The sequence below is a fragment of the Larus michahellis genome, chromosome 4, assembly GCF_964199755.1.
Source record: "Larus michahellis chromosome 4, bLarMic1.1, whole genome shotgun sequence".
Classification (NCBI taxonomy): domain Eukaryota; kingdom Metazoa; phylum Chordata; class Aves; order Charadriiformes; family Laridae; genus Larus; species Larus michahellis.
The window spans coordinates 60796648-60818864 of record NC_133899.1 but is presented as its reverse complement, the minus strand read 5'-3'; the positions used below and the strand labels follow the sequence as shown (position 1 = coordinate 60818864).

The following is a 22217-nucleotide window of genomic DNA, read 5'->3' as shown; positions in this document are numbered from 1 at the left end:
CTTTTATAAATTTCCATGCTGCTGTGCAGTTAGGTTACAGAAGGTAGTGTAAAAGAAATATAACTTCTATTTGGATGGAAGATTTCTACACCTATTTTTTTTCTGTGCAATCATTCCACAACAGATTAGTCCTTTAGGATATTTTGGAAGATTTGATGACAATTCATTGGTGAACAGTTAATAGACTGCAGTTTGCTCAAGAGGTTGAAGGTTAAACATTTCCCCAAAGTGAAGAATGATTTGTATATGGTAAACTAAATGAATATAAATAGCACTGTTTTACAGTCTCTCTGAGGCAAATGTGACCTAGAATATGCGGCCTAGAAATGTGACAATAATATTCCCTACCTGCAATTTTAAGCCTTTACAATAGTGACTGTGAGTCAAAGGAAACATTTTAAATACGAAGCAAGTAAGCAGTTAGACCATTACTAGCTTGAGTTATTACATTCATGCCTGATATCAGTTTGATTTTACTTGAACAAAAGGTTAGCTAGATAACGTCTTTGATTATGTAGCAGAGAGGCACTACTATACGTTGAGGTAACAGAGAAGAACTATACTTCTGCTTGTTCCTTCAGGAAATAACACTTCAAATGAAATGTCTTTTGCAAAATGTCCTAGAGGTTATAACGATATGCTCAACATGAAATAGATATGCAATAAATATTCAAAACATTACACAGCATTACAAATTCATATAATCACAAATGCTTAATTGAGTTGGACACAAATAATTTATTTCAGCCTCTCAAACTATTTTTGTTAGGATTAGCTACAATCCTAGGACAGTAATCCCATAAAATAAAGACTTTAGCACAAAGTGCTAAACTTACTTAATATTATATTTCATTATTCCTTCTGTAATATTTAAGTCTGCTGGGCTCTGTCCCTCATCTTCCAAGCAAGTTTTGAGTTAATATCTCAAAATCATATCTTGACCAGCAACAAATTACCAAATATAAAATTACTTTAGCATGTAGAAAAATTACTATCTCCCCGTCCTTTGCACGTCCAGTTCTTTGTCTATACCAGTAATGAGAGACGAGACAAGGGATTCAGATATAGGATTTTGCTTGATATTGCATACTGCTGTTTTTAGCTCACCAAGCCGTGGTTATTTATGGTTCATTTCCAGGCAGTCATGCGTAAGGATCTCAGCTATAAGGTCTATGAACTGCAGTGTACTATTGTACTACCAGCCTTTTACTTTATATTCTGATAAGACCACAGATGGAACCAAAATGCAATTTTTCATTACTAAAAATTGGTACACAGAAGTGGTCCAAATTAGCTAACACATCATAGTTATTAAAAAGTCAAAATTTGCATATCTTCATTATAAATTCATTATTCAAAAATATGTAAGATAGCAAGGCTATACATAGGGCATCACAACTGTACCCCACTATCACTGAGATCACTGAGTGTTAATTAAATAATCTGAATCTTAACTGAAATTCTTTGGCTGAGCTGTGTGTAGGAAGCCCATATTAATAATTATGCTCTTTAATAACAATTATCCACTTCTACTGATACAAAAGCTTTCTTCTTCCTGCAAGGGATGAAGAAAATACAAATAAGAAAACATTTTTCTTTTTGACTGAAATAGTCCCTATCTTTAACATTTGATGTTATCTTTTAAATAGTATTTTCAGATCGTGTAGAAAATATTATCACTTCATCACTGATGACCAGTTAAGTCATGATTCTCTACTGTGCAGACTGTTCATTGATGAAATATTAATGTGACCTCAAATATGCTGGAAAATTAAAACTATTTGTGAATCTCTCACAGTGAATCTCATTCTAAATAACATCTCTATGGTAACTGTACTTCTATAAACCAAAAATTAGACTAACAGTCAACAGTATCAGTATAACCAGTCAAATATGTTAAATTAACCTATGCCATAAAGTGTTGCCTATTGCAGCCTGGTATCCAATTAAGAAAATAAATAAATCAAACATACATGTAGATGACTCATTCTGTGTTTAAAATGTGTTCACAGCCTCAGATCTCAAAATGATTGTTTAATCCAATTTCCTCTCCGTGCTTCCTCTTTCATTCCAAGTTTCGTTCTGCATAGCCAAAAAAGTATGAAGTGAAGAAGTCTAAAAAGGTCCTTCCACAATACATATCATTGTGCGCCTATTGTAACAGTGCATGCCATTCACCCACACGGGCAGCACCACCAAGAACACTTGCTGAAGCAAGCACTGTTGAATTTGCTTGAAGGCCGTAAACTTCCTCCCAACATATTAATGCTTTAGCAACAGTAAAAAGTAAAAAGACAAAGTTCTTTTAAGTAAAAAACTTGAAGCATTCTGGAAACGTTGTCTAAACTATAAAGGCCAAAATTTCCTCCATGTATAGCAAGTAATCCATTTTTTTTCTTTCATTTGCTTTCAGAAAAAAACCCCAAGAAGCAGAACAGCCTTCCTCCCTCCCCCCCACCTCCCCGCCCCTGGCCCCTAGTTATCCCAAAAGCAAAAGATAGCTAACCACTTTTAAGGCAGCAAACTCCAGGAAACCTAGGTATGAATTGCTCCTTCCAGGATTAGCAACTGCCACTAGTCGGTTGAAATTCAGCCCATGTCAGCAGGTAACAAAGAGAATTACTGTGTTACATGTGTCTAGTGAAGATGGTTTCCATGCAGTTTGATAGAAAATGATGGTCACACAGAATACTGATTAGGCCTCATGTTTTCTTAAAAAACACAGTTTTTAAAAAATGTTTCACCAGGTGCTATAAAGTAAACTGCTATGGAGAAAGATGTAATCCTGTCAAAATCTCTAAATTTGGGTCACCCAGGGGCATGCTGATGCCTATATTGATACTTCTCTTTCATTGTTACGTGTACAAACTCCCCTGGTTTTAGATGCTTCTAGAGCTGTCTATATGACATCCTCATCATTCTCATCAATCCCCAATTGGACTAAAATCTCATACTAGAATCTATACCTGCAGTCAGCTTGGTCTTTTGCGACAGATCCCCTTGGTTAGGAGTGTTATTTTCTTTCTGCAATATTTTGATTTTGCTTGAAATAGTTTGTTACACTTTTCAGGGGCAAGAAAACTTCACTCATTCTGGTGTAGTAAAAATGCTGATAAAATAAATGTTTCAAGGAATACAATCCCATGTTATCTGGGGACTACAGGGATACGTCATGTAAAGCTCCTTAGTGAACTTCAGACCACACATCTCTGATCACACCACTGTTAAACAGGATGGCAGTTTCATAACTTTTTTCCTTTGTTTTCATAGCCAAAGCACTTCCTCAAAAGTAGTTTCCTACATTAGTATTTCAAGGTCTTTAAAGTTTTCCCAGAAACTTGACAGTGTTTTTGAGGTTACTGTGCTCAGTATTTAGCCGCTTCCTTGTTGTTAAAAAAGAAAGTTCCTACTGCATCTATATTTTTGTATATAGCATAGTGGACTTCACAGGCTGCCTTGAGAAAATGCTCAAGCACTTTACCTGCAGAAAGACCTTAATGTGTTGGCTTGCAGCCTCTTCGGGCTCGCATAGTGGAGAAAGGCAACAGCAGAATCTATTCTGTTTAGGGCTTCTTTCCCCCCTGTGGTGAAGCAAGCCTTGCTTTTGCTTAATTTTTGACTGGAGAAATTAATTACCTCTAACTTCTGGAAATGGTTTTTCTCCCTAAAGGCTTGTCATACTCCATGACTCCAAAATAAATGCCGCTGAAAATCTTGATAGTTATAGATTAAAGTTATAATTGCATTAGCAGAAAAAAGTATCTTTAAATGGACTATTTTGGAGTACAAAACCTGAGATACAGAAGATCCTGTTCTGTTGTGTAGTAACAGATAAAACTGACATATGAGTACATCTGATCTCTAGAACACAATTTGTCTGAAAGCAATACTGAGCACCAGAGTTTGACTTGAAATGAACAGTCCCGTACAAAATCAATCCCAAATATTGCTAAATACTGAGGAATTTTTATCCAGCACTGCTACCCAACAGACAAAATGAGTCTCAGGAATGCTGGATTTTTTCCTGTCTTTGCCACTGATCAGCTCAGTGTGATCCCCAGTTACTTCACGTCTCCTGTGAATTCTCCCATGTTGCTCTACCTTGCTCGTTTAGACTGAAAACTCTTTGGGATCAGGGTTCATTAAATTTCTCTTCGGTGTCTAAGCCAGCAAGGCCCTGTGTTCAACTGAGATTTCATTTGCAGTTCCTGGAATAATATATGGTAAACTGCTCCTCAACATTTAAAATATAGTAAATACAGAAAATAATTAGAAATATTAATGGTTACTGCCATTTCAGATAATTAACTGAGAAGCACAGTTCTACATCTAAAAAGGACAGAGTTATCTCTGTTAGCAATATGTGATGAGATCTCTCTTCACATGTGCAGGTGCTCATTATTTATACAGGTGTACATATAATTATTAACAGGTGTTATGAATGAAGCGCAAGAAAGAAACCTGAACAATACAAACACATGATGTGTAAGTGACTTACCAGAATTAAAAAGTTATAGGAGAGACCATGTTTAAGGATATGTTTGTCTTTAAATGAAAGATTTTGAGATACTTTTAAGACCACAGTGATGTCTCACTTTTCTCTCACTTTCTTTGATGTAGGAAAGTATTTGGTACCATGATGATTTGGTACCTTGATATAAGAATGTATTCGGTACCATGAAGGATGAAAGGATGATAAAGGTGCATTATGTGAAGTGGCAAATTCTGTCCTGCAATCATTACACACCTTTGGCTTACAAAGTCCCTTTGGAAAATTCAAAAGATTAACTGGACAGCAATTATTTCAGTGTACCACAAAATGAACATATTTCCTCTGATATTGATATATAAGCATGTATTTTAGTGGTACAGGTGATATATTTAAGAATATGTGTATGGTTCAGGACAAAGAATTATGTTTATCTAGTCCAAACAAGCTTCTCTTACAATACCAGAGACTGGCTCTAGATTCAAAAAGCACCTACAACAATGCATAGTATCAAGCATTAAACCATCTGCATCTGTAGGAAACATCCCCTGTATTTTAACACTACCTATAAACAGGCGCAAGTTTGATTTAATGCCAATGATACTCTGATATAATAGGAGCTTGTAATCTTCAGAAACAGCAAAAAATGTGCCTAGGCACTTTAGCATACTTCAGTGCATACAGACATTCCTTTTGAGAGGTGCTTGCAGCATTTTCATTTAGAATATGTTCGTAATATGTGTGATGACATCGTCTTGGCTGTTTGGAGAACAGCCTCCATGTATTCCAGTTCACTACAGAACAAGGTGGGTGTCACACTTCGATCCGTCATAGTCCATGTCTCTGCAACCTTTTACAGACACTCCTTGTACTTTAGGTATTACAGAAGAATGGACACTGTCATTGAACTTGTAGATAAGGTATATCTGCCACAGAGATGGTAATTTACTACATAAGTTTAAGAAGACTCACCACTAAAGCTGAGCACTGATTTTGTTATTTTATCACAGCAGCCTCCATGAAATGAAGTAATTAATTACTATTGGAATAAGCAGACTCAGTTTCATTACCAATTAAATTAATCAATTATCGATACTTTATACTTCTGAAATGATATTTTGTTTCATATTGTTTGGAATTAGATTTTCTACACACACATTTCTCACACACATGTATAAACTTGAAGAACCAGATTTCATGATATGTCAAGGCCAGGCTGGATGGGGCTTTGAGCAGCCTGGTCTAGTGGGAGGTGTCCCTGCCCATGGCTGGGGGGTTGGAACTAGATGATCTTTAAGGTCCCTTCCAACCTGAACCATTCTGTGAGTGATTCTGTGACCACAAATTGTGAAAATTATTTAGCTGGAAATATCAAAAGTTTCTGTTGGAGCATTTTATATAAAATCCAAATATGTTTGTTATGCAATATAATCAGCTTTTTGAAACTGACCTGGAGAGCTTTATTTCAAGTTAATTCAGTAAAAGTGAACAATAATTCATAGGTATTACAGGTCTCATGATATGTCTAATGATGCACACAAGGTGATGTTTCTCCTAGGATTCATCAGACAAATTAGCTTGGCAGGGAGCTATGTGGAACTTCAGAAGACTCTGCTCTCTGTCAAGCATGTCAGCCAGAAAGAAAGGGGGTGATGCACTACAACTCCCAGGTGACGAGATGGCTGTAGCAGAAACAGTTTGATGCTTTGCTAAAAGTAAACCAAATAAAATTATGTATCTTAAGTGTCTGATATATGCAATTTGGATTTTCCTAGTAGGAATTTCCCCCAGGAAGTTTACATGGTATGCATATTCTTAAAAAACAAACAAAATTATTGTATTTGCAGAGCAGTATTCATACTTTTATATATATATATTTTACTATTTTTTCTGTTTTTAAATGTTTTCTGTTGGAAAAATATTTCATAATCCATGAGTATGTATTTCTTATCCTGTTTGTTTAGGTTTTTTTTAACTTTGTTGACAAAAGATATTTTCACAGGATATTTTCTCTATATTGGTACTCGTGGCTTTCCCTTATTTCAACAGCCCAATGAGATCTTCATGCTGCTTTTCATGTCTTTATCTTTTGACAACAATAAATCTCTTTTATGTATGCCAAATGTTTCACTCTCCTCTCTCATTTTCTGCCTGAGTAAATTTGGACATTTTACGTTCAATGTGCTTAAATTTTTTTACAATAAGGGAATAGTTGATGTCAAATTTTCTGAGAATGTTCTGTACTAACTTATGGAAATGTGCTAGTGCTTAAATAGCTGTTTCTGCTTTTCATGTTCCTCCATTTTATATCTGAGTCTTTCATTTGCTGGTCATAGTTTTTGTTCCTGTTTTTAGTAGAAATATTTTTGTTGCTGTTTTATTTATTATATTCATTGAATATACATTGAATCTATTAACTTTTTAGCTCCTCCTTAAAATGAAATTTGTACTTGGATAGAACTTTGATGGTCAACCTAACACGACCAAAGGATTCTTTTCCTTCTTGAGTAACAATGTAGGCAAACAACAGGGTATCTTAACATGCTAGTCAGTCACCATACAGAAAAACCTAACACAGGAATAGAAAAAGAAGTTCTTGACTCAACAGGAAAAAAAAGCTTGCCATCCCCATAAAGAGAGACTGAGAAACTTTAAATATCCTGAAAATATCTTCAAAATCTCTTATTTGGAACTACAGGTTAGTGAGCAGTAATGGCAGCACAGTTTGACAATAGAGTTAAATACAAGTTGGAGGAATTAAGGGATTATTTTCAGAACTGTGTAAATGGGAGCATACAAATCTATTTTAACACTGAGCTTAGAGGCAGCCTCCAAAATAATTTCTGGTAGATACACTGTTAAGATAACATTTTTATTCCAACTAAGGTAATGATGGAAAATAAAATGACACTCAACGCTGTCATGCTGACTGCATGCCACCCACTTGTTAGGTTGTAGGTTTTAGCAGCCAGAAAAATGGCTTTCTTGGAAATATTGCTCAGAATGACTAGTGACATGACCTCAATATCTGTCTACCAACGTTTTTGTAGTTGGGTCAGCGGGTGACAGACTGTAATTACTTTTCAAATGATGAATTTCATTTTCACTCTATAAAACTAGTATCAAATCTAAAAGAGGAATCAAACTACAGTGTCAGAAGAGCATCTTTCATTTTTCATGTTGCAAGATGCAGTTAGAAAGAAAATTTACTTTGCTTGTATAATCTCCTGTTAGAATCGATGTTTTAAACAGAGGTTGTAGGTAGTAAGACAAAGAAAATTCTGACCAAAATATGAAGATAGCAGTATATCATGTAAGCATGCAAGGATTATTTAATGTTTTAAAATCCTTGACAATTATAATGAATAAGTGCATATAAATGCATAAAAATATAGTACACAGAGAAGAAATTACTGTTTATACTTATTCTTTTATGCTGTAACAGCAGATAAAAAAGAACCAACAACCTACCTGCTGATTTACAGTGCATAAACAGAAAGTTGTAGGTGACTTTTCTATTCAAGGTAACACATGATCTATGGTTTCTCCATAAAATAATTATAATTCCATCCTAAAAAGTTGTTTCTTCAAACAGAAATAATAATAAATTATTACAATAGAATTTTCTAGTTTATTTTTTGAAGTCTGCTCTCAGTCTTCACAGGCCACTAAGCCTATTGACAGAGTTTGCAGGAGCAAAGCATTCTCCACGGCAGAGAAAGGAGGAGTTCGGGACATTTAAGCAAATCAGACAAGTTCATAGTACCAGAAGGAAGCCATCCAAGGATCTTAGGGAACTGGTGCTGTGAGGCCCTTCTGCCATCTACCATACAATTCTTGTACTAATCCCTATGTTCACTTTCACTGGTAACTTCCCTAGAGGCACAATACCAAAGGCTTTACTTAAGTCCTACAGAAAACTCAAGCTACGTTTCCCTCATACAAAATTTCAATTATTTTGTCAAAGAAAGGTTTCAGATTACTCTGGTGCAATCTCCCAATGGGAAAATACAATTACTGGTTTTCATTTATTATTTTCTTTCATGACTTCAATTATTATTTTCTTCAAAATTTATTCCGAAGCCTTATGAGCTATTAAAATTAGTATTATCACTTTCATCGTTATCCTTTTCATGAGTACCCCATATGCAACAGTAGTAAGGTGTGCAGAGTTGGATTGACTGATAAAAGAAGAGGTTCTATTGTGTCATGATTTCCTAACTTCACTTTACAACAAGTCTGTTCATCTTCAAAAAAACCCTGTCTTTCCAAGATCATAGAATGGATCTATACTGGAACAAGGATATTAGCTCAGAGTTTTGGGATTCTAGGTTAGCTTTGTGATCTCATAGTCACATCTTTTCCAGAAATGTTCTGATGGTTCAGTCTAGCCTGCATTTACTGACAGAGAAGTACATGGCCTTTCCATAAGCCTGCAAAAACTAAATCAACACATAGATTATAAAATAGCTGAGAAAATTTTCCCAGAGATATGTGTAATATTTTCTACAATTTAAAGTGAATTAATGATAGTTGTTATTCAACATCTGATTTTTATGACATCTCTGTTAAACCTAATTAATAGATTTAAGAAAAATAACAGAGAAAAGCAAGATGTGAGTCCTGCCCAGTGTAGCCAGTAATCTTCTTTACTAATAAGTAGAATGTTTCTTACTACCATAATTCCTTACGTATACAACATCTACAAGCACTTTAATGTACCTGCACACCAAACTACAAGGAAGAAATGGGTTGAAAATGATCAGTCCCTGCTCTGATGGTAGGTGGAGACTTCCGTATGATAACGATTGTACCACCTGCTGGGTGCAAGAATAGCGGTATGAGCTAGTTCTAACCAGAGTTATGGCATCATGTATGTGACAAGTATCATGTGGGCTGTCCATACCTTAGGATGTCCAGGACTCCCACTGGCTTATCCAGCATGAACCAGCAGGAAGTGCAATCAAGGGTTGAGGTGTTTTGTTCTGCTTTGGAGCAATGAAGTCTTCTGCATTATCAAGGCTGTGAACTGTGTAGCAAATTTGTTCATAAACTGGGTGTTCATATAACTAATCCCAGGATTATGCTGTGCAAGGATGTCCAATGGGCATGAGATAGAAGTCTTTAAAAAGAGATTAAGAAACTGGCGATTGCTCAGCTGTGTGGTTCTCCAAAAAAAAAGTGAAGATGTCTGTCAAAAGCCAAGTCCAAGGGAAACACTGACACAGACAGAATTAATGAATTTACTGCTCCTTGACAAGAGGATTGCTGGTGAATGGTACAAACACAACAGCAAAGGCCAGTCTGAAGGCTAATGAACACAGTGAAGTACCTAATTTCTTTTAAATTCTCCATTAAAATAACATTTATCTTTTTGTCAGGCTCCTTGGCCGTAGGGGATTGGCTCATTAGCTAATCTCAGCCCAGGTTTTGACTTCTAATCACTCCTAGTTCTGCTTCTTTTCTTCATTACCTCGTATGTCAGTGACAGACAGAAGTGGGATGTCTCAGACTCTGGAGAAATGGTTGGACCTTCAAGCTTAAAGGACTGTGACTGTCAGGAAGAAGTCCAACTGATCGTTGGTTAATAGTGGTATCCCTTAATGACAGATGTCAGGGAAAACACTGTTTAATGTCTTTATTAATTGTCTGGGTAAGAAGATGGAACACAGACTCAGCAAGCTGGGGCGGAGCAATAGTTATGTTGGAGAGAAGGCTGCTATTCAGAGACACCTTGACAGGGCAGAGAAATGGTCTGACAGGAAACTCTTGGAGCTTAACACAGGCAAATGCAAAAGTCTGGTGTCTGAAATGAAATAGTGCCACGCAACTATACAGGCTGGGGCTGAACGGATAAAAGGCAGCTTTACAGAAAACGATCTGGGGTCATGGTAGAAAACAAATTGAATGCAATTCATCAGCGTGCCTTGTAGCAAAGAAGGTCAACCATGAACTGGGCTGCATCAGCAGGCCTGCAACAAGCAGGTAGAGTGAAATAATTAGTCCTCTCTATTCAGCACTTATGCAACTGCATCTGTAATACTGTGTCCAGTTTCGGATTCTCCAGTACAAGAAATATAGTGGCATACTGAAATACAGTGGCATACTGAAATGAGTCCAATGGATGGCCAACAAGGTGACAGGGGACATGCAGTACTTGATTGATGAGTAGAGGCTGAGAGAAATGCGTTGTTCAGCTTGGAGACACGGTCAAAAATTAGAACAAGTTACCCAAAGCAGACCATGCCTGGACTATGGGGTTGACCTAGATGACTTCAGATGTACCTCCAAGCAAAATTATTTAATTATTCTGTTTTCAGAGAACAATAGCTTTTCTGCCTGTCTACTGGACGTGCACAGAATTTAGTCTTCATGATACTGGTTTATTTTACCTTCAAAACACAAAACAGTAATTTGTTTCTTTATTTCTTTTATTCCTAGTCTTTATTTATGATCATATCAGTTATCTTTTTATTTAGTTTCTGGGTTTTTCAATAATTGTCCAGCTTTCAGGTATGTTATATTTTTCTATGAATTCCTGTAACATTGAATTCTAAGTGGCAGATTAAATTCCCTGAAACTTCACATTATAGTACCATTTCTCCGTGCCTAATCACTCTGAATCTGTTTATGTATTTGAGCTAAAATTTTACATGAATGCTGTTTGTCTTAGGCTATTTTGTTTTTGTTTATTTTTAGGTTTCATCCAGAACAGTAGCACTTCTTGTAAGAAAAAGGTTAAGGAAAAATCCACATCTGTTATATGTAGCTGTTGCATTTTAGAGCTCCTCATTTAGGCGATGGCATTTGTTGAGTAATGCTCCTTCTGCTGCCCCTACAAAAAGCTGCCCAAATGTGAAACTGTTATATAAGACCTAAATAAACTTACATGTTGACTGCAATGTTGTTAGAACTAAAATTCTAATATTTTACAATTGATGTTCACTGAACACTCACCATATTGGGAACTCGCTGTAGAACTTTTGCTGCAATTGCTCTTACTAATTGCTTAATGGAATGGGGTTAAGCTCTGGTACAATATAGACATTATTTTATTTGTGCTTCAGTGAATTACCTAAACTACATGGATGAGAAAGATGCAGAGATAAAGGTCAGTCAAAGTACTTGATAAAGAACCTGGGGAGCTAAAAAAGAACCTGGGAGTTCTAAAAACGCTTAATGCAGCTAAGGGAAGTGAAAGTGACTAAATAAGGAAACTGAGGTTAGAAACGATAAAGACGGCTAAGAATTATACTATTCAGACTGACCAAAAACTGAGAAGAATAATACAAAAAAGTGCAGTACAGCACATAACATCATTATAACAGCAAAATATAATGGCCTAGGAACTGAAGAGCAGGGAAGGAGTAAGGTCTGGAGGACACAGGCAGAAATATAAAGCAAATACCATTTTCAGAGTGTGCAATGAAATCAAGTATTACTCTGCTATGAAATACTGATGAAATTCACAAGTTAACTATGTCTTGTGTGCTGTCAGTCCATAGAAAGTATGACAGTATTTCAGTTACTTCAATGGCTTAAGTAGCCAAGAACTTTGCAGGGGATCTCAAATTAGAGATTCAGCTTGATACCTGGAAGTCTGATTTGCTTGAATGGTAAGCATTCACATTTGCAATAGAAGTACTTGTGCTATAAACATATAAATGATTCTGTATATGAAAACTGAAGATGGGTTTCTCAGATTTGGGACTCTTAGTTTAAAAAACGCATTTCCCTTTACTGTCTGCCTGTCTCAATTTCTCACCTGTAAAATGAGTTCATCCTCATTGTCGTAAGGACCAAATGAATATAAATTAACTGTTGCATGAAATAGCCGAACGGCACAGTAATGAATGCCACAGAAAAGACATTAAACTGTCTTCTAAGTAAAGTTTGAATAACGCAGAGTAAAAAAGGCATAGGACCCCACGTTGGACAATGAACAGAAAACAAAACTCTGAATAAATGCTCATTAAGGAAGTATTGTCCATCCTCTGCAGGGAATGTGACAAGCGTCCTGTGAAAACCAGTATTTGTGATGCTTTAATTAAGCAAAGTATGACAATGGCATGTGAGGGGAATGATGGTGAAGAATTAAGTTTGTGCAGGCACCTTTAAATCAGCCATATTGAAAGTTTTGAATGTCTGAGTTTGACTCTTCAAATATTTTAAAATATTTTTTATAGTTTAACATAAAGGAGTATTTATTTACAAGACTATATATGATGGAAAGTTGCCTTAAACAGCAGGGTTTTATTTCAACTTAAATACATGTTTTATATAATTGTAAACATATTCTGTTGTTTGTATACTGTTAGATTAAGTAAGAATGGCAAGCATCAGTACTAAAAGGTCTTTTTTTCTAAAGCCTCTGTGTTTTAGAGAGTTTTGGAGTGCCAAGAAAACCACACACTCTGTGGCTGCTTCCAGCTTAATTTCCTGAACATCTATTGCAACTCATCTTTGTGCCCTTTTTTAAGCTGTCAACACATGTGATACCTGACCTACTTTCAGGAACTTTCCATGACACAGAACCCTTCAAGTCCCACAAAATAATTAAAAGCTCCAACCCTAATGTAATCACAAAAACAAAAGAAATGCCAATAAAAGAGATTATTCTCAGCTCTCCTTGCTTTGAAACAGAGCTGCAGACAGGGGCAAGAAATAGCAATGGTCTGCACAAAACCATCTGTTCAGCATTCACATTACGTGGCATTTATAATGTGTAGACTACTGCAGATGCACTGACCTGGAGGTTTGCATATAGCACAGGGATGTGAAAAGAAAAAATCTCTACCTAGAAGCAATTATAAGGCACCTGGAATATTATATGCAATACTAGCTGCTTACTTGTATTGTTAACACAAGGACTAGAATGTGATAATTTAGCAGTACTTAAAAATTATAATGGAGAAAATGACTCATCTACATATTCCAGTGATATTAGTCCTATTACTGGCTGTATATAGAGGAAGGATATTTCAAATCATTTCTGAGTAACAGATCTTTGATTTCAATAAATTCCAGGTGCTCCAGATGTTATTGTCTAATTTGCACAAATACGCTTGTTTAATCTTGAGTGTATTCTCTGACAGTTTGTACAATTATTCTTTCTAAAAAACATGCCGTAAACAGATATTTGTGTACAATTATTCTTTCTAAAAAATATGCCTGGATAAATAATTTGAAATCCAGAAGATTGAATATTTACACTTGTAATTTTGACTGGACAAAACAGTTATGTTTTGTGAGGTATGTGATGACTGTGATCACCTTAGTATGATTCATAAAAGGACTCATCACATGTTTGAAGGCTTGAAGATATATTTGAATAAAGAGCAATCACTGTTATATGGTAAGGTACCTTTTTAAAAATAAAAGCATATTAACTCTACAAAGTTCACCTTTAACTCAGAAAATAGTATTCTAATGAATAAATGTATCAAAATTGGGCTGTATGGGATTTCTTGCAATCTCCTGTCAAGCATCTGTTACTAGCCATTACAGGAAACAGGATACTGAACCAGATGGACCATCAGTCTGTTTTGAGGGAATTGGTACTGATGCGATACCAACACTTAAAGTAAGTACACCAGCGCAAATTTGCTCAGAAGGCCCAAACGCATACAGCAAAAAAATAATTAAATCAAATTTAAGTACATAAGTATACACCCATCAAGAAGAGAAAGAAGGCAGAGGGACAATTCTAAAGACAACCAGAAAATGAGAAACAAAAACTTGTAAAAAGAAATTTTTAAATGAACAAAAAATGTAGAGAGTAGCTTTTTTTCTCACTCTGCTGGTTGGCAGATTAATTATACCTCTATTACAAAAGGAAGACCAAAAAAAATAATCCCTTAAAAATGTCTTTTATAAAGAAATAACAACCCCGATTAAAATGTAACTTTTGTTTTCACAGTCTTGTAAAGTTTCTGAGAAAACTTCTGCAGAAGTGAGCTTTATGGTCTCCATGTAGATCTTAAAGTGAGATCTTACTCATTTGAGGCCAAAGTTATTGAGTTTATTGCAAGTCTGTTATCTTAAAACATGGGATTTATACAAAAAATGTAGAAAAGTGCATATTACTTTGAAGATGAATTGCAGTGTCTCATACAAATTGGACTGTCAGGGTCCTAAGTGTGTGCCTCCTCTTTGAGGAGTTCATCTTTCTGCACTCAAGGCCAGCTTGCTGATAAGAGGCCCCATGAAGAAACAGCTGGAAGGAGCCTCTGCCGAGAGTCTCTGCAAAAGACTTCTAAGACCCCTGCTTTTAAGCTGAGGTTCTCACTGTTGGTTCCATGCCTGTGCCTATACCTAGCCAGGTACCCTAACCCTAATCCAAACCCTAACCCTGAGCTGTGGTCTGACTTCCTGGCTTGACCTCTTGAGTTCTGAGGACTTGGCTGGAGACAATGACCCTGTGTCTGACCCAGGTCACTGTCCTTGGACCTGATCGCACCCCTGATTTGCTGATTCAGCTTCCCAGCTTGGCCTTGGACCTGCCTCATCACCAAGAACTTGACTAGTGGTGTGGACTCTTGGCTGCAACTGATTACTCTCACCAGACTTGCTCTGTTCACCTTGCATGGGTGCTGCAGGACCTTTGTCAGGAAGACACCTGCATGCCTTGTTATCATGCTCAACTTCTGGCTCTCCTGCCCTTGCAGGGCAGCTTGCTCTTGCTGCTCTCCGATATGGACTTTCCTGGCTACTGACAATTTGATGCAACAAATGTGTTAATGGAATCTGGAGAAAGGAGACCAATGCTAAACATAACGAATGCCTGATCAGCATTTGCCTGGAATGGACAGAATCTGCCTAACAACTGGACACAGAAAAACGCCTAATCTGTAAACAATATCTACTTATTTACATATAGGGGCATCTTTTGCAGGCATACTAGAGCTTAGTCCGTCCACAGTTCTTCAGTGTGTCTAATGCACTTAAGTGATTATTGGAATTAAGTTAATTAATAATTAAGTTAATATTTACAGACAGAAACCTTGAAATTATATGTTTCCCTAGAAATGCAAGTTATGACTAAATTAATTTGCCTGAGATTTGCCATTTTCCCAGTATAAATTATAGCCCGTGGCATTTACTGTAAAACATTCTTGTTGCATCAGTGCAGCACTAATACAAAGTACAACGTCAACTTTCAAGATTAAATAATCTTTCCATGGTGAAACCAATTCTAAGCATCCAGCAATGGTTCACAAAAATCCTGTGCGTTTTTATTCTGTACTCATATTTAACACAATAAAACCTAGAAAAATACTTCTATACTTATAATTAATACACTAAAATGGTAAAAATGTAAAATGAGGAGAGATAATACAAGATAATCTATCTCAGCTTCCTTGTCTTAGAAAAGGGAATTGAAGGAACAGTTCTCTGGATATTCTATTAGTCCTATTAACTGAACAGAATCTAGTCTAAAGTTTCCATCAGTATTCACACTACTCACTGTTTGGCTATTGATTGCCAGTCTGGTGTTTGAGCTGAGAGTTCTATGGTATTTTCCACCATGCTCACCTGGCCAATAGTGCCATTTGATGTGCCTTATTTTATAATCCCTCTTTCTCCATCACATAAACAAGAAAAAAAAAATCCACTTCTTAATGATCCCTTTGTGATCCCAAGCAGAGAAAGAAATTCCTGTTTTCTCTTCATTGGATCTTTAAGACAATGGTATAAAGATTTCCTATCTGCTTATTTTCTGCTACCTTTAGTTTCAGCATGAAAGGAATAAAAATCTGACTACAAAGTTTTTGATAAGAAAGGTTTTTGCATACAAAGATGCTCTCTGTGTATGACAGAATGAAAATAATTGCCTCATCTTACAGGAGCTTATTTCTATATTCTAGATCATAGAATCACAGAAAGATTTGGGTTGGAAGTGATCTTAAAGATCATCTAGTTCCAACCCCCCTGCCATGGGCAGGGACACCTCCCACTAGACCAGGCTGCTCAAAGCCCCATCCAACCTGGCGTCGAACACTTCAGGGATGGGGCATCCACAGCTTCTCTGGGCAACCTGTTCCAGTGTCTCACCACCCTCACAGTGAAGAGTTTCTTCCTAATAGCTAATCTAAATCTCCCCTCTTTCAGTTTTAAACTGTTACCTTACTATTGCTTAAAGAAGCAAATGCTCTTTTTACAAGTTCACTCAAATTTTAGAAGCACTCAAGAGGTTTTGTTTGTTTGTTTGTTTGTTTGTTTGTTTTTTGAGGGATGAAAATAGTAGGCCTGTCACAATGAAAATAAGTACAGTAGGTAGATTTATATTCCATGACAACGGTGACATCTGTGTTTTGCACAGCATTTTGGATGGATCACTCTGAATAGGCTATTTATTTTATTTTTAAGCAGTTAATTCCCTATGTAGAATTGACAGGTTTTTTGATACCTGGTAATTGCATCACACCCTTTCTGATCATTGATTATAATGATGAAAAAGTGAACTTGAATATATCCTGAAAAAAATAACAATTTCTTGTATATTGTCACTTCCTATCAAGTAAAGTGAAATTTCTATTGATAAATAGTACACTTGCTGTATTGTATGAGACCAGATAGTCACAATATAAGTGGTCTACTCGTCTTATCCTCGGTAAAATATGGATCTAGTTCATGCACAGACTTCCTCTGTTGTCCTTTAATTGACATTTGAGTTCAAATTTAACTGCCAGAAATCATCCCACTCATTGAATAAAGCTGGCAACGCTGCAAAGAACTGTGACCTCAGATCCTAAGTCATACGGAAATTGCTTTGGACTGTGGTTACTCATGTGAAAAACAATACAGCATGGAATCATAGAATCATAGAATAGTTTGGGTTGGAAGGGACCTTTAAAGGTCATCTCGTCCAACCCCCCCTGCAATAAGCAGGGACATCTTCCACTAGATCAGGTTGCTCAGAGCCCCGTCCAACCTGACGTTGAATGTTTCCAGGGATGGGGGCGTCTACCACCTCTCTGGGCAACCTGTTCCAGAATTTCACCACCCTCATTGTAAAAGATTTCTTCCTTATGTCCAATCTAAATCTACCCTTTTTTAATTTAAAGCCATTACCCCTTGTTCTATTGCAACAGGCGCTGCTAAAAAGTCTGTCCCCATCTTTCTTATAAGCCCCCTTTAAGCACTGAAATGTTGCAATAAGGTCTCCCCAGAGCCTTCTCTTCCACGCTGAACAACCACAATTCTCTCAGCCTGTCCTCATAGGAGAGATGTTCCAGCCCTCTGATCATTTTTGTGACCCTTTTCTGGACCCGCTCCAACAGGTCCATGACTTTCCTGGAGCTGAGGGCTCCAGAGCTGGATACACTACTCCAGGTGAGGTCTCACCAGAGCAGAGTAGAGGGGGAGAATCACCTCCCTCGACCTGCTAGTCATGCTTCTTTTGATGCAGCCGAGGATATGGTTGGCTTTCTGGGCTGCAAGTGCACGTTGTCGGCTCACGTCCAGCTTTTCCTCCACCAGTACCCCCAAGTCCTTCTCAGCAGGGCTGCTCTCAATCCCTTCATCCCCCAGCCTCTATTGATACCAGGGTTGCCCTGACTCATGTGCAGGACCCTGCATGTCGGTAGAAATGACTGAACTGCTCATTGGCACACACTGAGCCTTGAGAGATACTTTTGCTTGCAAAAGTATTACTTTCAACAGTCAAGGAACTTCTTTCCTTCTTCTGGTTATTTTTTGCCATACTATACTCTTATCCCCAGTCCTCAGAGGAACAAAAAAGACAAATCTCAGTGAACTTACGCTCTGGTATCAATACTTAGATCTTAAGTGAGTGAATAATAATGGATATGAATGTGAGCCTTTCTGCTGTCGCTCATACCCAGCCACTATGAGAACACAGAAGAAACGAGGAGTCATTTTAAAGTAATGACCTTCAGGAAAGAAAAAAAAAAAAAGGAAAAAAGCGATAGTTGGAAAAACTCGGGGAAAACATAATAATTTCTGAAGTAAAAAATAGATAATATTTTATTGGAGCAAGAATCTCATACCAGCATAGTAGCAAGTACTTTAGGAAAAATAATAGCTAAATACTGTGGTATACATGAAATCACCATTAATAAAACCTAGAACTGGTATTTTACATTCAAAATTAAGAATAAAGAACAGTAAAAGTAGCATCATAAAAGACAGAGGAGATGCAATTCAAAGAACACATTGATACTCTGTGTACAGTAACACCTTGTACCTGGAATTTGCTGTGTAGGGATATAGTACTACATTTATCTAGTAATACGTGCCTAGTATCTCCTATCATCAGCACTATCATCAGTAAAGTAAAAGCTAAAAAAAAAGCAATATTGTCTAAGAAAATATTAAAAAAATAGGCATTTTCTAGACTACACATTCATAAATTGGCATAATAAATGGCGTGGATTATTTTTACTGAATTTGAAATGTTTATAGGTTCTCTTCAAGGCTACTCAAATCTACTTAGTGCTTGATGGTGTTTAATTTTCTTTGCTATCTCCCATATTCGTTATTTTCACTTTATGCTGTTGTCAGCAGCTGTGCCCATCTGACATCTCTGATAGCCCTTCTATCTTGAAAATACTCCTGAGGGCTTCCATATACAGAAGTCTCAAATTAGGCATGTAATTACCATGGCTGTGAGCACAACTAGCTTTGAGCAACTTACCCATTTTTCCCCCTATATTTGCAATTTAAATTCTAAAGCTACTTTACTATTTTGATGAAATTAGGGGGTTAACAGTGCTCTTGACCAATACTGCCTTCTTTTCTTCATACAGTACTATGATTTTTCAGTTAGACATAGCCTTGTGAACTGAAGTTCACTGCATATGAAGAAGAAGATCTTAAGTATACCAATCACATTTCACGTTTAAAGAACATCCTCCTTAGTCTTGGGAGGAAAAGCAAAACTGTACATCAGACAAAAGAAAGTTTTTATTTTTATAAATCCACTAAATCTTTATTATGTACCTTCAAGTTTGTCATCAGTTATCATACACTGGAAAGTTTAAGAACTCTGTTATACTTAACTGCAATTTGTTTGTTTCTAATGACAGAGATTTAAGGCTGTTTTACATGCCCTCATTCAAGACATCCTGATGGGTTGAAACAGCCCATGCTTCATGAACCCAAGGAAATGTCAGCAGGTGGGGTGGGTTGACCCCAGCCAGCAGCCAAGCACCCACATGGCCACTCACTCACTCCAACCCCCAGCAGGTCAGGGGAGAGAAAAGTGAGAAAACTTGTGGGTTGAGATAAAGACAGTTTAGTCAGTGAAAGAAAGAGAAAAATCAATTGATGCAAAGGCAATTACTCAGCACCTCCAACAATCAGACTAATGCCCAGCTGGTGTCCAAGCAATGACCTTCTTGGACGACAAAGTGACTCTCCTTCTTCCTTTACCTCCAGTTTTTATGCTGTGTATCCTCCCAATTTCATGCCCATCCCCATCCTACTCACTGAGGGAAGCATAGTGCTGCACTGTTCAGCAATAGCCAAAACATTTGTGTGTTAGGAACATTGTTTTAGCCACAAATCCAAAACACAGCACAAAAAGGGCTGCTATGAAGAAAGTTAACTCTATCCTAACCAGACTCAGTACAGCTGAGAGATAAAATCTAACTTTTTAAAAAAAAATAAATAAAAATATCTCTCACACAAAAAGGCCCACTTCAATGTTAAGCTCCAGCCTATATTCCAACCTTAAATATTCCTTGTCTGCCACAATGCATGCTAGAATGGGGCAAGAATTTGTCAGTGATGAGCAATGCAGTGAGAGAAAAACAGAGCACTCAGAAAAGAATTCTTGAAATTGTTTGGTTTGTAGCGGTAGCTGTAACAATGTGGGAGGTAATCATTTTCCAATTTAAATGACATTTTGTACTTAATGAGACATTCATTCATGGAATTTAATGAATTTTAAGAGCTGCTTTTTTTAGGACAAGCCTTTATTTAACAAACATAAAACTAAACAAGTTGTTTATTTTTAAATATTGATGTTGTCACTATTACTGCAAAACACTGAGTAAGAATTCACACATAGAAAGTGATATCTGAATGTGTCAGTTTAGTATCAAAACAACTACCATGAGAAGTATCTCAGTTTGACAGGTTAAAGAGAAAGATGTAAAAGAAATGGTCTCATGGTCTGGATACAGGCCTTGGAGCAAGGATTTGCATCTCAGTTCTAATCACAGACTCCTTCAATTATCTCAGGGAGATCACAACTTCCCTCTTTGTTTCCCCACAACAGAGGATAGCACTGCCTACTCTACCACTACTCTATACGGAGGTGCACACATTTTTTGAATAATGCTGATCCTGAGTATAGCTCGCTCTGGGCCTACTGCGTGCAAAGCAACAAACATAGCAGAAACAGATTATCTAGGAGCCAAGCAAAAACTATTCTAAAGCACTTTTTGAACAGTAGTAAAGGAAACTTATTAAGATAAATTAGCCTGACAACTTCCTTAGAAGGTATAGAGTTCTAAGTCGAAGTCAAGACGAAGTGTTAAAGCACATACACTGAACCTGAAGTTACTAGAAGTTTCAGGCTACTACAGTCTGAAAACAGATAATCTTATTCCAGCCTTCTCTTACCCCATCTCTCACTGCTCTGCTACAGCTTCTCTTTGAATCTTGAACCCCTCACACCAGATACCGCGAAGCAGAGGAAAGCCATGCGCTGCTTTTGGAGAATGTAACTGGCCTGAAGACAACTGGAGTGGGTTTATTCCAGTTGTATAAGGCAAGGAAGATTGTGCCCTTAGCATGTTGTCCAATGAGGAAAACAATAATCAGTTTCTCAGTTCACATATGGAAAGCATTTCCGTGAATAATAGATGGGAAAAACTATTGAGATAAATACTGTTCTGTTATCTGTCATAATGGCAACCAATTAAACAGGTCTGTTCCTCTTATCTAATCTTTCCTTTCTTATTAGCATTTAGAGTGCGCCTATCACCCAACTACCTCTGCTCTAAATATAGAATTGATACCTGCACAGAATGTACTCTATAATCTGCCTTGTGTCGTTACTGAATTTAGCTCCTTAATTAGTGCTATTGCCTCCTAGGTTTTGCATGCACCAGATAAAATAGTATTGACTGAAAATTCACACTAGATTTTCTGTTAAAACTAGTTGATCTTTACATTCAATATTTTTTGAAGTAATCTCTCCCAATGAATAAATTGCTTTATACATACTAGATTGTTCTTTTTCTTGGTTTCATATTATAACATTTCCATGCTCTTGGAAGTCATAATGTCATCTGTACATACAATGACATGCTTCAAATCCCTCCTTCAGGAGCATCACTAGGTAATATGAGATCTAAACCAAATTTCTTTTCATGTGTTTTGGTTGCAGAACTCCGTCTGACAAGGGTCATTATTTACCTAATAATGTTCCATGCAAAATTTTGCAAGTATTTAATAAATAGTTCAATGACAGTTGTAGCATATACAGTCAACTGCAATATCTTCATCTATTGCTTTTCTTATTTGGCTAAAAAAACCCAATCAAGTTTGAAATTGTTTTATTTGAGAAAATTAAATCTTTTTATTGCTCAGGATTCAATTAACAGTTGCATGATTTTTCTCTTAATATTTGATTTTTCATATAAATTAGCATGATATTAGATATCTTGGCAATAAGTGCCAGGATTACTGTGTTTCCAACAAAACCACCGTAAAGTAGGGATTAGCAAAGGGGGTTAACAGAGGCCAAAAGCTT

The 22217-nt window shown here is 36.7% G+C and overlaps 1 protein-coding gene across 2 annotated transcripts in view; it reads right to left on the bottom strand.

The window, feature by feature from the left end:
- The window catches only part of G2E3 (G2/M-phase specific E3 ubiquitin protein ligase), a 117747-nt gene extending 96539 nt beyond the window's left edge, over window positions 1–21208 (bottom strand). For both annotated transcript variants that reach the window (XM_074585058.1, XM_074585055.1), the window contains exon 1: window positions 21083–21208. The gene's annotated coding sequence lies outside the window, so the exon portion shown is untranslated. The remainder of the gene's footprint in view (window positions 1–21082) is intronic.
- Window positions 21209–22217: the final 1009 nt, after the last annotated feature.